This window comes from Loxodonta africana, chromosome 15 (genome assembly GCF_030014295.1).
Source record: "Loxodonta africana isolate mLoxAfr1 chromosome 15, mLoxAfr1.hap2, whole genome shotgun sequence".
NCBI lineage: Eukaryota > Metazoa > Chordata > Mammalia > Proboscidea > Elephantidae > Loxodonta > Loxodonta africana.
In genome coordinates, this window is record NC_087356.1 from 61,865,288 (window position 1) to 61,879,154 (window position 13,867).

Consider the following 13,867-nt stretch of genomic DNA (forward strand, 5'->3'; position numbering starts at 1 on the left):
AATAATATAAGGGCATTTATTTTTACCTGTGTCTGAGTATATGGACTTAAAAGCTAAAGACCTAGTGGGACAAATGTTCACATAAGGGAAGAAAAATTTTGAAAGCTAATGAATCATCTTCTACTTGTGCTCCAAAGTTAAATGTTTACCTAGAAGGCTATACCATTAATGATCATCAACAAAGAAAACTGTTTACATCTATAACAATTACGGAATGTCATACTCTCTGGCCTCTACCAGAAAACTAAAGGCAAAAAGCCTTCACTTCTTCTTGAGATAAAATTGAACCAGACTTATTCAAACCAGGGCTTTGAACTGGTTTGTTCCGGTTTGAACCCCTGCTGAGAATTTACATTTCCACCCCGATGTATTGAATCAGAATCTACATTTTAACAAGATCCCCCAGGTGATTCTTACATATAATAAATTTTGAAAACCATTGCTCTACTAGTGGTTCTTAGAATTGGTCCCTAACCAGCAGCATTACTATCAGCTGGGAACTTGTTAGAAATGCAAATTCTCAACAGGGGTTCAAACCAAAAGGAATGGGTTCAAAGCCCTAATTCAAACCCACTTTTGATCTTTGCAATTAATGTATAAACATAAGGAGATTTCCTAAGTTTGTTTATTATTTTTTCCCCACAGCTAACTTTAACCACTTTTATTGGTATATGCATATATACACAATTGATTATATCTTCTTTCAATCATTCAAAGATATCTTCATTACCTATTTAAGGCATTGGGATAGAGCTTTTCCCCCATGCCTTGAAACGCCCATGTTAAAAAATGTGTTTATCTAGTGGAAATATATAGTTTGAGGGAGTTTTAGAGTTTTGTTAATGGTTCCCAGTTGTAGTGGGATCCCCACCTCTCTATCCCTGCCTCATGCTTCTGGGAATTGCTGGGTAGTGAAGATGGCTAAACTATTCACTGTAAACAAAAGGTTGGAGGTTCAAGTCCACCCAGAGACACATAGGAAGAAAAGCCTGGTGATCTAATTCTGAAAAGTCAGCCAGTGAAAACCCTGTGGAGCACAGTTCTACTCTGACACACATGGGGTCGCCATGAATTAGAATCAACTCAACAGCAACTGGCAGTCGTGTGCCATGCTTCTAGTGTGAGATCTCTATAAAATCCTCTACTGTATTCTCTACCTCCTTAGGGCAGGAGGAGAGAGAAAGAGTAGAGTCAGGCAGAGGGCCTTACATTGCCTTAAAAATAAAAGAATATGTACCATATTTTCACACAAATAACGTGCGTGTTCTATGTTTATTTTGCCAACCGTGCCCCTGGTATTTTTGTAAGCATGCCATGCCAATTTCTTTTACATGTTGCTGTAAAAAATACTAGCATAGTGCTTACGAAAATCCCTTGTGGGGGAGGGTACAGTGGGCAAACAAATGTAGAACATGCACATTATCTGTGTAAAAATACGGTAAAAAAAAAAAACTTCCTACCAAAAAAAGCAAGTAGTAAAGGCAGTCTTAGCGCATGAGCTGAGGTCTGACAGTCCTGGGGTCAAAGCTCAGATTCATCACTTACCAGTGATGTGATGTGGGGCAAGTAACTTAACTTCTCTGAGCTAAGGCTAACCTCACTTTTAAAGTAAGGCTTAAGATTGCTGTTGTTTGACAGAAACATTGACAAATGGAACAGAACAGACAGCCCAGATATAAATCACCTGATCTTCGACAAGAGCCCAAAGTCCATCGAATGGGGAAAAGACAGTCTTTTTGATGAGTGGTGCTGGCAAAACTGGAAGTCCATTTGCAAAAAAATGAAACAATACTCATAACTCATGCTATATACAAAAACTAATTCAAAATGGATCAAAGACCTAAACATAAAACCAAAAACTATAAAGATCATAGAGGAAGAAATAGGATCAATGCTAGAGGTCCTAATACACAACATTAACAGGATACAACTATAACTAACAACACACAAACTCCATTAGATAAACTAGATAACTGGGATCTTCCAAAAATTAAACACTTATGCTCATCAAAAGACTTCACCAAAAGAGTAAAAAGAGAACCTACAGACTGGGAAAAAGTTTTTGGCTACAACAAATCTGACAAAGGTCTAATTTCTAAAATCTACAGGGAAACCCAACCTCTACAACAAAAAGACAAATAATCCAATTAAAAAATGGGCAAAAGTAATGAACAGACATTTCACAAAAGAAGGCATTCAAGCAGCCAACGGACACATGAGGAAAGGCTCATGATCACTAGCTATTAGAGAAATGCAAATCAAAACCTCAATGAGGTATCCATCTCACCCGAGCATTAATGGCACGAATCAAAAAACAAACAAACAAAAAAAAACCCAGACAATAACAAATGTTGGAGAGGCTGCAGGGAAACTGGAACACTGCTGCACTGCTAGTGGGAATGCAAAATGATACAATCATTTTGGAAAATGATATGGTGCTTCCTTAGAGAGCTAGAAATAGAAATACTATATGATCCAGCAATTTCACTCCCAGGATTATATCCTAGAGAAATAAGAGCTGTCACACAAATAGACATATGCACAAACACCATGTTCATTGCAGCATTGTTCACAGTAACAAAAAGATGGAAACAACCTAGATACCCAGGAACAGATGAATGCATAAACAAACTACGGTATGTATACAAAATGGAGCACTCTGCATTGATAAAGAACAATGATGAAGCTGCCAAGCATCTCACAACATGGATGAATCTGGATGGCATTATGCTGAGTGAAATAAGCCAATCACAAAAGGACAAATACTGTATGAAACCATTACTATAAAAACTCATGAAAAGTTTTACACACAAAAAGAAGCAATCTTTGATGATTACAAGGGAGGGGAAGGGTGGGGATGGAAAAACACTAACTAGGAAGTAGATGGGAAACTCTGGTGACCTAATGGTTAAGAGTTTGGCTGCTAACCAAAAGGTCGGCAGTTCAAATCCACCAGATGCTCCTTGGAAACTGTGTGGAGCAGTTCTACCTTGTCCTATAGGGTCGGTATGAGTCAGAATCAACTCGATGGCAACGGTTTTTTTTTGGGGTTTTCAGACAATAGGTAAGTAGTAACTTTGGTGAAGCGTAAGACAGTACGCAATATTGGAGAAGCCAACACAGCTTGTACAAGGAAGCTCCATAGACACATCCAAACTCCCTGAGAGACTGAATTATTGGCCTGAGGCCTGTGTGCACCATGGTCCCGGGGAACATCTAGCTCAATTGGCATAACAGTTTATAAAGAAAACACTCTACGTTCTACTTTGACGAGTAGCGTCTGGGGTCTTAAAAGCTTGTGAGCAGCCATCTCAGATACTCCACTGGTCTCACACCTTCGGGAGCAAGGGAGAATGAAGAAAACTAAAGACACAAGGGAAAGATTAGTCCAAAGGACTAATGGACCACAACTACCACAGCCTCCACCAGACTGAGTTCAGCACAACTAGATTGTGCCTGGCTACCACCACTGACTGCTCTGACAGGGATCACAATAGAAGGTCCCGGACAGAGCTGGAGAAAAATGTAGAAAAAACTTCTGACTCACAAAAAAAACACCAGACTTGCAGGCCTGATAGAAACTGGAGAAACCCTGAGAGTATGGCCCCCGGACACCCTTTTAGCTCAGTAATGAAGTCCTGAGGCTCACCCTTCAGCCAAAGATTAGACAGGCCCATAAAACAAAATAAGACTAAAGGGGCAAGGACTAGAAGGCAGAAAGGGACAGGAAAGCTGGTAACAGGGAACACAAGGTTGAGAAGGAGAGACTGTTGACATGTTGTGGGGCTGGTAACCAATGTCACAAAACGATATGCGTACTAACTGTTTAATGAGAAGCTAGTTAACCTTCATCTAAAGTGCAATTAAAAAAAAAAAAAAGATTGCTGTCATTGGTAGCTGTCATCAAGCTGGCTCCTGACTCATGGTGACCCCGTGCACAATGGAATGAAATACTGCTCAGTCCTGCCCCATCCCCACGAGCTGTTGAGCATTAAACCATTGTGACCCATAGGGTTTTTATTGGCTGATATTTGGAAATAGATCACCGGGCCTTTCTTCCTAATCTGTCTTATAGTCTGGAAACTCCACTGAAACCGGTTCAGCATCATGGCAACACACAAGCCTCTGCTGACAGATAGGTGGTGGCTGTGCATGAGAACTTAGGTCTCATGCATGGAAGGTGAGAATTCTGCCACTGAACTACCAATGCACCCCTTTAAATAAGATTGTTGTTTTTGTTAGGTGCTGTTGATTAGCAACTCATAGCAACCTCATGTAACAGAGTAGAACTGCCCCATAGGGTCTTCTAGGCTGTAATCTTTATGGGAATAGACCGCTAGGTCTTTCTTCTGCAGAGCTGCTGGGTAGATTCTAGCTAACGCATGTAAAATGCTTAGCATAGTGCCTCGTACAAAGGATCAGTGAATGAAAGTTCTCAGTATCCTTCAGGCCCAAAGCTCTGTGAGAATAGAAACTGACTTCACCTCTGCTGCTTCTGGCCACTTTGGCAGACCTTTGCCTGTGATTGACAGAGTGAGTATGCATGCATGTGCAAACACAACAGAAAGCTCATTGAACTTTAGCAGTAAACCAGGATACTGCATCATAGGAACTTTGTTCTGCACCAAAGCTCTGTTTTGAGGAGTCAGAGATGAACAAGACCCTTTCCTTTTCTTCTAAATATTGGTGGGTTGGGTTAGGTTCCTCCAGAGGAAGACACTGAGACAAGGATTTGAGTGCTAGGAGTTTTTTTAGACTAGAAAAACAGGGAAGTGAGAGAGAAGAAAAGGAAGTTGTGGGCAACTGTGACTTAATCCCACTGGGGAACTATGGAAGACAGTGTAGGACACACCTAAGGTATAAGGAACTTGGAATATTTGTGTACCAACTCCGCATATGCCATTGGCTAAGATCTACTTCTGGGAGCATTAACTGTTGAAGGCATGACCTTGCAATAGAGCCCTAGAGGTCTTTACTGTGACTTTCCTAATAGCTTTTGTAATAGACTCTCTGTGGCAGACATATGTACATATCATACATCTAGTGTCACGAGATCTACTGGACATATGGCCCAAACAGCAAAGCTACTTAAACTGCAGCCAGAACCTGCTGCAGTATCTATTCTTGCCCTCCCCCACAAATTTAGTAGCCTTCAGAGTCACCCAATATATGGACTGGAGCAGCACTCCCAAATGTAGTATATGATAACTCCAAAATCCAAAGAGACCTACCGGTACTATCCCTTTAGCTGAGTGGTAGGAGATGCAAGATACAACAATTTGTCCTAAAACTTGGAGTGGATGTCTTGGCATTCCCCAGACAACTAACCTTCAAAAACTTAACTGATATGGCAGGCCTCTGACTTTTTTTAGGGTATATTTCCTACTCTTTGATATTCATGTTTCTTATCAGTGCATACAGGACACTTTCCACTTCCTGCTCCCTAAATTCAATTAACATAATACCATTAAAATGAGGGAACTTCATGGTGTTTTGTGCTGTATACATCAAGACAAATCAAAGTCTCTTTGGGCAATATTGTGACAGAAAAGTTAACATAGCTCTGGGGCAATAGCATGAATGTGTACTGCTGATCATCACAAGTGAATGCAGTTCTTTTAACCCTCCTTCTTGAGGGGTATTGAAAAGAATGCATTCTGCCAAATCAATAGGTGCATTCAAGCACCAAAGGCTATGTTAATCTGCCCCATTAAAGCACCACAACTATGATTGGGGTTAACACTTAAGACCATTATCCACCATAATCTATCTGGTTTTTGCAGGAGCCATATCCATGAACTAAATTGGGATAAAATGAGAACTACCATCCATGGCTCCCTCTAAGTTTGTTTTGTTCTTGTTGTGAATATACACAGCAAAACATACACTGACTCAACAGTTTCTACATGTGCAGTGCAGTGACGTTGATTACATTCTTCAAGTTGTGCAACCATTCTCACTCTCCTTTTCTGATTTGTTTCTCTTCCACTAATGTAAACTCACTTCCTCCTAAGGTTCCTATCTAAACTTTTGAGTTGCTGTTGTCAATTTGATCCCATATAGATAGTTCTTAAAAGAGCATTGTCATGGATTGGACTGTGTACCCCCAAAACATGTGTATCAATTTGGCTAGGCCAGGTTCACAGTATTATGTGATTGTCCACCATTTTGTCACCTGATGTGACTTTCCTTGTGTGTTGTAAATCCTGCCTCTATGACGTTGATGAGATGAGATTAGTGGCAGTTATGTAGACTCAATCTATAAGATTAATTTACAATTTAAGTCAATCTCTTTTGAGGTATAAAAGGGAGAATCAAGCAGAGACAGGGAACCTCATACTACCAAGAAAGCAGCACTGGGAGCACAGCAGGTCCTTTGGACCCAGGGTCCCTGTGACTGAGAAGCTCCTCAACCAGGGGAAAACTGATGACAAAGACCTTCCTCCAGAGCTGACAGAGAAAGAAAGCCTTCCCCTGGAGCTGACTTTGGTCTTGTAGCCTACTAGACTAGTCGCTGAGCTCAGACTTGTAGTCTACTAGACTGTGAGAGAAAAAATCTCCCTTTGTTAAAGCCATCCATTTGTGGTAACTCTGTTACAGCAGTACTAGATAACTAAGGCAAGCATAATGCTCAAGGCAGACATTCTTTACTAGTTAAGCTAAACTATTGGGGAATATTTTTGGTTTAAGTTTTAAAGATTATCACGGGCAATAGTTTTGGGGGTCATCCAGCTTCGATGGCTCCAGACAACCCGAATTCCTTGAGAATTTGAACTTCTGTTCAGCATTTCCCCTCTTTTGGTCAGGATTCTGCTGTAGAACCTTTGATCAAATGTTCAGTAATGGTAGCAGGGCATCATTCAGTTCTTCTGGTCTCATGGCAAAGGAGGCAGTTGTCCATGGAGACAATTAACCACACATTCCATTTCCTTCTCCTACTCCTGTCTCTCCTTCCTCTGTTGCTCCAGGTGAATAGGGACCCACTGTTGTGCCTTGGATGGCCACTGGCAAGCTTTTAAGACCCCAAGCACTACACGACAAACTAGGTGGTAGAACAGAAGCATTAAACCTGTTATTGGGCCACCTAACTGCGATGTTCCTTGAAACAATGACCCTAAACCGCCCAATCTAGAAACCAAATTCCGTGAGGTATTTGGTTGTGCATAAGTGCTTCAACAGCTACTCTTTTTTTTTTTATTTTTGTTGTTGTTGTAGATATGTCTATCACACAACTTTTGCCAATTCAATTTTTACTGGTATATAATTTATTCACAACACTTAATAATTGGCTGTGCAACCCTATCCTTAATGTGATTTTCCATCATTGTAAACTGAAACTTAGTACTCCGTAAGCAATAACCCTCTTTTCCCCTCCCTCCCTCTCCTCTCAACCACTAATGAACTTTGGTTGGTATAAATTTGCCTTTTCTTTTTATGTAAGTGAGGTCATACAAGATTTGTCCTTTTGTGATTGACTTATTTTACTCGGCATAATTTCTTCAAGTTCCACCCATATTGTAGATGTATCAAGACGTCATTTCCCCTACTAGATGAATAGTATTCCACTTTATGTACGTACCACATTTTGTCTATTCATTGAGCTACTGGTAAACATTTAGGTTGTTTACATCTTTTGTCTACTCCGAATAGTGCTGCAATGAACATTGGTGTACAAGTCTTTGTTTGAGTCTCTGCGTTCCAGGCTTTTGGGTCTATACCTAGGGGTGGAATTGCTGGCCATTTGGTAGTTCTATTTTTAGTTTTTTGAGGAACTGCCACATTGTTTTCCACAACAGCTGTGCCGTTTTGCATTCCCACCAGCAATCAATAAGGTTTCCAGTTTCCTCATATCCTCACTGACATTTGTTATTTTCTTTTTTTTTTCAATCCTAGCCAGCCTAGTGGGAGTGAAATAATATCTCATTGTGGTTTTGATTGGCATCTCTTTCATGGCTAATGGGAGCCTTGGTGGTACAGTGGTTAAGAGCTATGGCTGCTAATCAAAAGGTTGACAGTTGGAATATACCAGCTGCTCCTTGGAAACCCTTTGGGCAATTCTACTCTGTCCTATCAGGTCCCTATGAGTCTGGATTTCCTTGATGGCAATGGGCTTGGATTTTGGAAAGCTGATGCTGTTTTGGTTTTTGGTTTGGCTGGCTAATGAGGCTGAGCATCTTTTCATGTGTTTGGTGGACATATGTATTGTTCTCTTTGATGAAATGTCTATTCAAGCTCTTTGCCCATTTTATGATTGGGTTATTTGTCTTTTTGTTGTTAAATTGTGGAAGTTTTATATACATTTTGGATATTAGACTCTTGTTGGATATATGGCTTCCAAAGATATTCTCCCAGTCGGTAGCTTGTCTGTTCACTTTTTTAGTAAAATCTTTTGATGAACAAATTTTTTAATTTTTATAAGCTCCCATTTATCTATTTTGTCTTTTATTGTTTGCGCTTTTGTTATTATTTGTTAAAAGCTAGGCCAGACCTTGTAGCCAAAAAGTGGAGACAACCCAAATGTTCATCGACTGATGAACTACAACTCTTGTTTGTGGTGGTGGTTGCCTTTGAGTCAATTCCAACTCATGCCAGCCCTATGTGCACCATGTGTGCAGAGTAGAACTGCTCCATAGGGTTTTGAAGATTGTGACCTTTCCGTAGCAGATTGCCAGGCCTTTCTTCTGAGGTACCTCTGGGTGGGTTCAAACCACTATCCTTTTGGCTAGTAGTGGAGCACTTAACCATTTGCGCCTCCCAGAGAAAATGTGTTATATCAATGCAATGGAACATTGTTTTCAATAAAAAGGAATGAAGTTCTGATACATGATACAACACAGACGAACCTTGCAAACATTATGCTAAGTGAAAGAAACTAGTCACAAAAGGCCACATATTGTATGATTCCATTTTTATGAAATATTCACGATTGGCAAATCAATAGCTAGAGAAAATAGGCTAATGGTTGCTTAGGGCTAGAGCAGTTGGGAGGGAACGAGGAGTGACTTGTACTGGGTATGTGGCTTCTTTTTGGAGTAATGAAAATGTTCTAAAATTGATCGTGGTGATGGTCACACGAATCAGTGACTATACTACAAAATGGTATGGTTATGTTGCGGCATGACTCAAAATGGGAAAAAACAGCTGCAAACATCCATTAATAATCAGAACCTGGAGTGTACAAAGTATGAATCTTTTGGAAAATCGGAAATTGTCAAAAAAGGAATGGAATACATAAACACTGATAACCTAGGCATTAGTGAGCTAAAATGGACTGGTATTGGCCATTTTGAATCAGACAATCATATGGTTTACTACGTCGGGAATGACGAAGAGGAATGGTGTCGCATTTGTTGTCAAAAAGAACATTTCAAGATCTATCCTGAAGTACAATGTTGTCAGTGATAGGATAGTATTTATACGCCTACACGGAACACCAGTTAATACGACTATTATTCAAATTTACACACCAACCACTAACGACAAAGATGAAGAAATTGAAGATTTTTATCAGCTTCTGCAGTCTGAAATTTATAGAACATGCAATCCAGATGCATTGATAATTACTGGTGACTGGAATGAGAAAGTTGGAAACAAAGAAGAAGGATCAGTTTTTGGAAAATATGACCTTGGTGATAGAAACAACGCTGGAGATAGAATGATAGAATTTTGCAAGACCAACGACTTCTTCATTGCAAATACCTTCTTTTACCAACATAAACGGCGACTATACACATGGACCTTGCCAGACGGAACACACAGAAATCAAATTGACTACATCTGTGGAAGGAGACGATGGAAAAGCTCAACATCATCAGTCAGAACAAGGCCAGGGGCTGACTGTCAAACAGACCATCAATTGCTCATACGCAAGTTCAAGCCGAAACTGAAGAAAATCAGAGCAAGTCCACGAGAGCCAAAATATGACCTTGAGTATATCCCACCTGAATTTAGAGACCGTCTCAAGAACAGATTTGACGCATTGGACACTAGTGACCAAAGACCAGATGAGCTGTGGAATGACATCAAGGACATCATCCATGAAGAAAGCAAGAGGTCATTGAAAAGAGAGGAAAGAAAGAAAAGACCAAGATGGATGTCAGAGAAGACTCTGAAACTTGCTCTCGAAGGCTGAGCTGCTAAAGCAAAAGGAAGAAATGATGAAGTGAAAGAACTGAACAGAAGATTTCAAAGGGCAGCTCGAGAAGACAAAGTATTATAATGACATGTGCAAAGAGCTGTAGATAGAAAACCAAAAGGCAAGAACATGCACAGTGGTTCTCAGGCTAAAAGAACTAAATAAAAAAACCTAAGCCTTGAGTTGCAAAAGTAAAGGATTCTACTGGGAAAATATTCAATGACTCAAGAAATATCAAAAGAAGATGGAAGGAAATCACAGAGTCATTATACCAAAAAGAATTGGTTGACGTGTCAACCATTTCAAGAGGTAGCACATGAACAGGAACCAATGGTGCTGAGGAAGTCCAAGCTGCATTTAAGGCATTGGCAAAGAACAAGGCTCCAGGAATTGGCGGAATATCAATTGAAATGTTTCAACAAATGGATGCAGCGCTGGAAGTGCTCACTCGTCTATGTCAAGAAATTTGGAAGACAGCTACCTCACCAACTGACTGGAATATGCCTACTCCCAAGAAAGGTGATCCAACTGAATGCAGAAATCATCGTGCAATGTCATTGATATCACACTCAAGTAAAATTTTGTTCAAGGTCATTCAAAAGCGTGTTCAGCAGTATATCGACAGGGAACTGCCAGAAATTCAGGGCAGTTCAGAAATCAACATGGAACCAGGGATATCACTGCTGATGTCAGATGGGTCCTGGCTGAAAGCAGAGAATACCAGAAGGATGTTTACCTGTGTTTTATTTACTATGCAAAGGCATTCAGCTGTATGGATCATAACAAATAATTTATAACATTGTGAAGAATGGGAATTCCAGAACACTTAATTGTGCTCATGAGGAATCTTTACATAGATCAAGAGGCAGTTGTTCAGACAGAACAAGGGGACACTGAGTGGTTTAAAGTCAGGAGAGGTGTGCGTCAGGGTTCTATCTTTTCACCATACCTATTTAATCTGTATGCAGAGCAAATAATTCAAGGAGCTGGACTGTATGAAGTAGAACAGGACATCAGGATTGGAGGAAGACTCATTAACAACCTCCATATTGCAGATGACACACCTTGCTTGCTGAAAGTGAAGAGGACTTGAAGCACTTACTGATGATCAAAGATCACAGCCTTCAGTACGGATTACACCTCAACATAAAAAAAAATAAAAATTCTCACAGCTGGACCAATAAGCAACATCATGATAAACGGAGAAAAGATTGAAGTCGTCAAGGATTTCAGTTTACTTGGATCCATAATCAACACCCATGGAAGCATCAGCCAAGAAATCAAAAGACACATTGCATTGGGCAAATCTGCTACAAAGGACCTCTTTAATGTGTTGATAAGCAAAGGTGTCACCTTGAAGACTAAGGTGCACCTGACCCAAGCCATAGTATTTTCAATCACATCATATACATATGAAAGCTGGACAATGAATAAGGAAGACCAAAGAAGAACTGATGCCTTTGAACTGTGGTGTTGGAGAAGAATATTGAATATACCATGGATTGCCAAGAGAATGAACAAATCTGTCTTGGAAGAAGTATGACCAGAATGCTCCTTAGAAGCAAGGATGGTGAGACTGCATCTTACATACTTTGGTCATGTTGTCAGGAGGGATCAGTCCCTGGAGAAGGACAACATGCTTGGTAAAGTACAGGATCAGCAGAAAAGAGGAAGACCCTCAACTAAGTGGATTGACACAGTGACTGCAACAATGGGCTCAAGCATAACAGTGATTGTAAGGATGGTACAGGACCAGGCAGAGTTTTCTTCTGTGGTACATAGGATCGCTATGAGTTGGAACTGACTTGATGGCACCTAACAACAACATATCATCTTATGAGGTAGGCATGATGTTCTCATTCAGGACCAAAATTGAGACAATTCTCAAGTCTGAACACTACCTTCAATGTTACTGTGGCCCACAGACATTGCAGTAATGGAGACAGGAAAGATTATTGCATTATTTCTTCCAACACCGCCTTTTTTTAAAATAATTTTTATTGTGCTTTAAGTAAAAGTTTACAAATCAAGTCAGTCTCTCACATATAAACTTATATACACCTTACTACATACTCCCATTTACTCTCCCCCTAGTGAATCAGCCCGCTCCCTCCTTCCAGTCTCTCCTTTTGCGACCCTTTTGCCAGTTTCTAACCCCCCCGACCCTCTCATCTCCCCACAAGGCAGGAGATGCCAACATAGTCTCAAGCATCCACCTGATCCAAGAAGCTCACTCCTCACCAGCATCCCTCTCCAACCCATTGTCCAGTCCAATCCATGTCTGAAGAGTTGGCTTCAGGAATGGTTCCTGTTCTGGGCCAACAGAAGGTCTGGGGGCCATGACCACTGGGGTCCATCTAGTCTCAGTCAGGCCATTAAGTCTGGTCTTTTTATGAGAATTTGGGATCTGCATCCCACTGTTCTCCTGCTCCCTCAGGGGTTCTCTGTTGTGTTCCCTGTCAGGGCAGTCATCGGTTGTAGCCAGGCACCATCTAGTTCTTCTGGTCTCAGGATGATGTAAGTCTCTAGTTCATGTGGCCCTTTCTGTCTCTTGGGCTCATAATTATCTTGTGTCCTTGGTGTTCTTCATTCTCCTTTGATCCAGGTGGGTTGAGACCAATTGATGCATCTTAGATGGCTGCTTGTTAGCATATAAGACCCTAGACGCCACACTTCAAAGTGGGATGCAGAGCGTTTTCTTAATAGAATTTATTTTGCCAATTGACTTAGATGTCCCCTGAAGCCATAGTCCCCAAACCCCCACCCGTGCTCCGCCGACCTTCGAAGCATTTAGTTTATCCAGGAAAATTTTTTGCTTTTGGTCCAGTCCAGTTGAGCTGACCTTCCCTGTATTGAGTATTGTCCTTCCCTTCACCTAAAGTAGTTCTTATCTACTACCTAATCGGTAAATAGCCCTCTCCTACCCTCCCTCCCTTCCCCCTCTCGTAACCACAAAAGAATGTGTTCTTCTCACCAACACCCCTTTTAAAAATAACTTTGTTTTTTGATTTCTTAAAATCACAAACTATCATTTCTTTCTTTGTAAGAAATAAAGATAAGCACCCAATTAAAAAATGGGCAAAGGATATGAACAGGCACTTCACCAAGGAAGACATTCGGGGGCTAACATATATGAGGAAATGCTCACAATCATTAGCCATTAGAGAATGCAAATCAAAACTACAATGAGATACCATCTCACCCCAACAAGGCTAGCATTAATCCAAAAAACACAAAAGAATAAATGTTGGAGAGATTGTGGAGAGACTGGAACACTTATATACCGCTGGTGGGAATGTAAAGTGGTACAACCACTTTGGACATCGATTTAGAGGTTCCTTAAAAAGATAGAAATAGAAGTACCATACAATCCAGCAATCCCGCTCCTTGGAATTTACCCTAGAAAAATAAGAGCGGTACACAAACAGATATATGTGCGCCCGTGTTCATTGCAGCACTGTTCACAATAGCAAAAAGATGGAAACAACCTAGGTGCCCATCAACAGACTAATGGATAAACAAATTATGGTATATTCACACAATGGAATACTATGCAATGATAAAGAACGATGAATCTGCGAAACATCTCATAACATGGATGAATCTGGAAGGCATTATGCTCAGTGAAAGTAGTCAGTTACAGAAGGATAAATATTGTATGAGACCACTATTATAAGAACTCAAGAAAAGGTTTAAACACGAAGAAAACATTCTTTGATGGTTACAAGGATG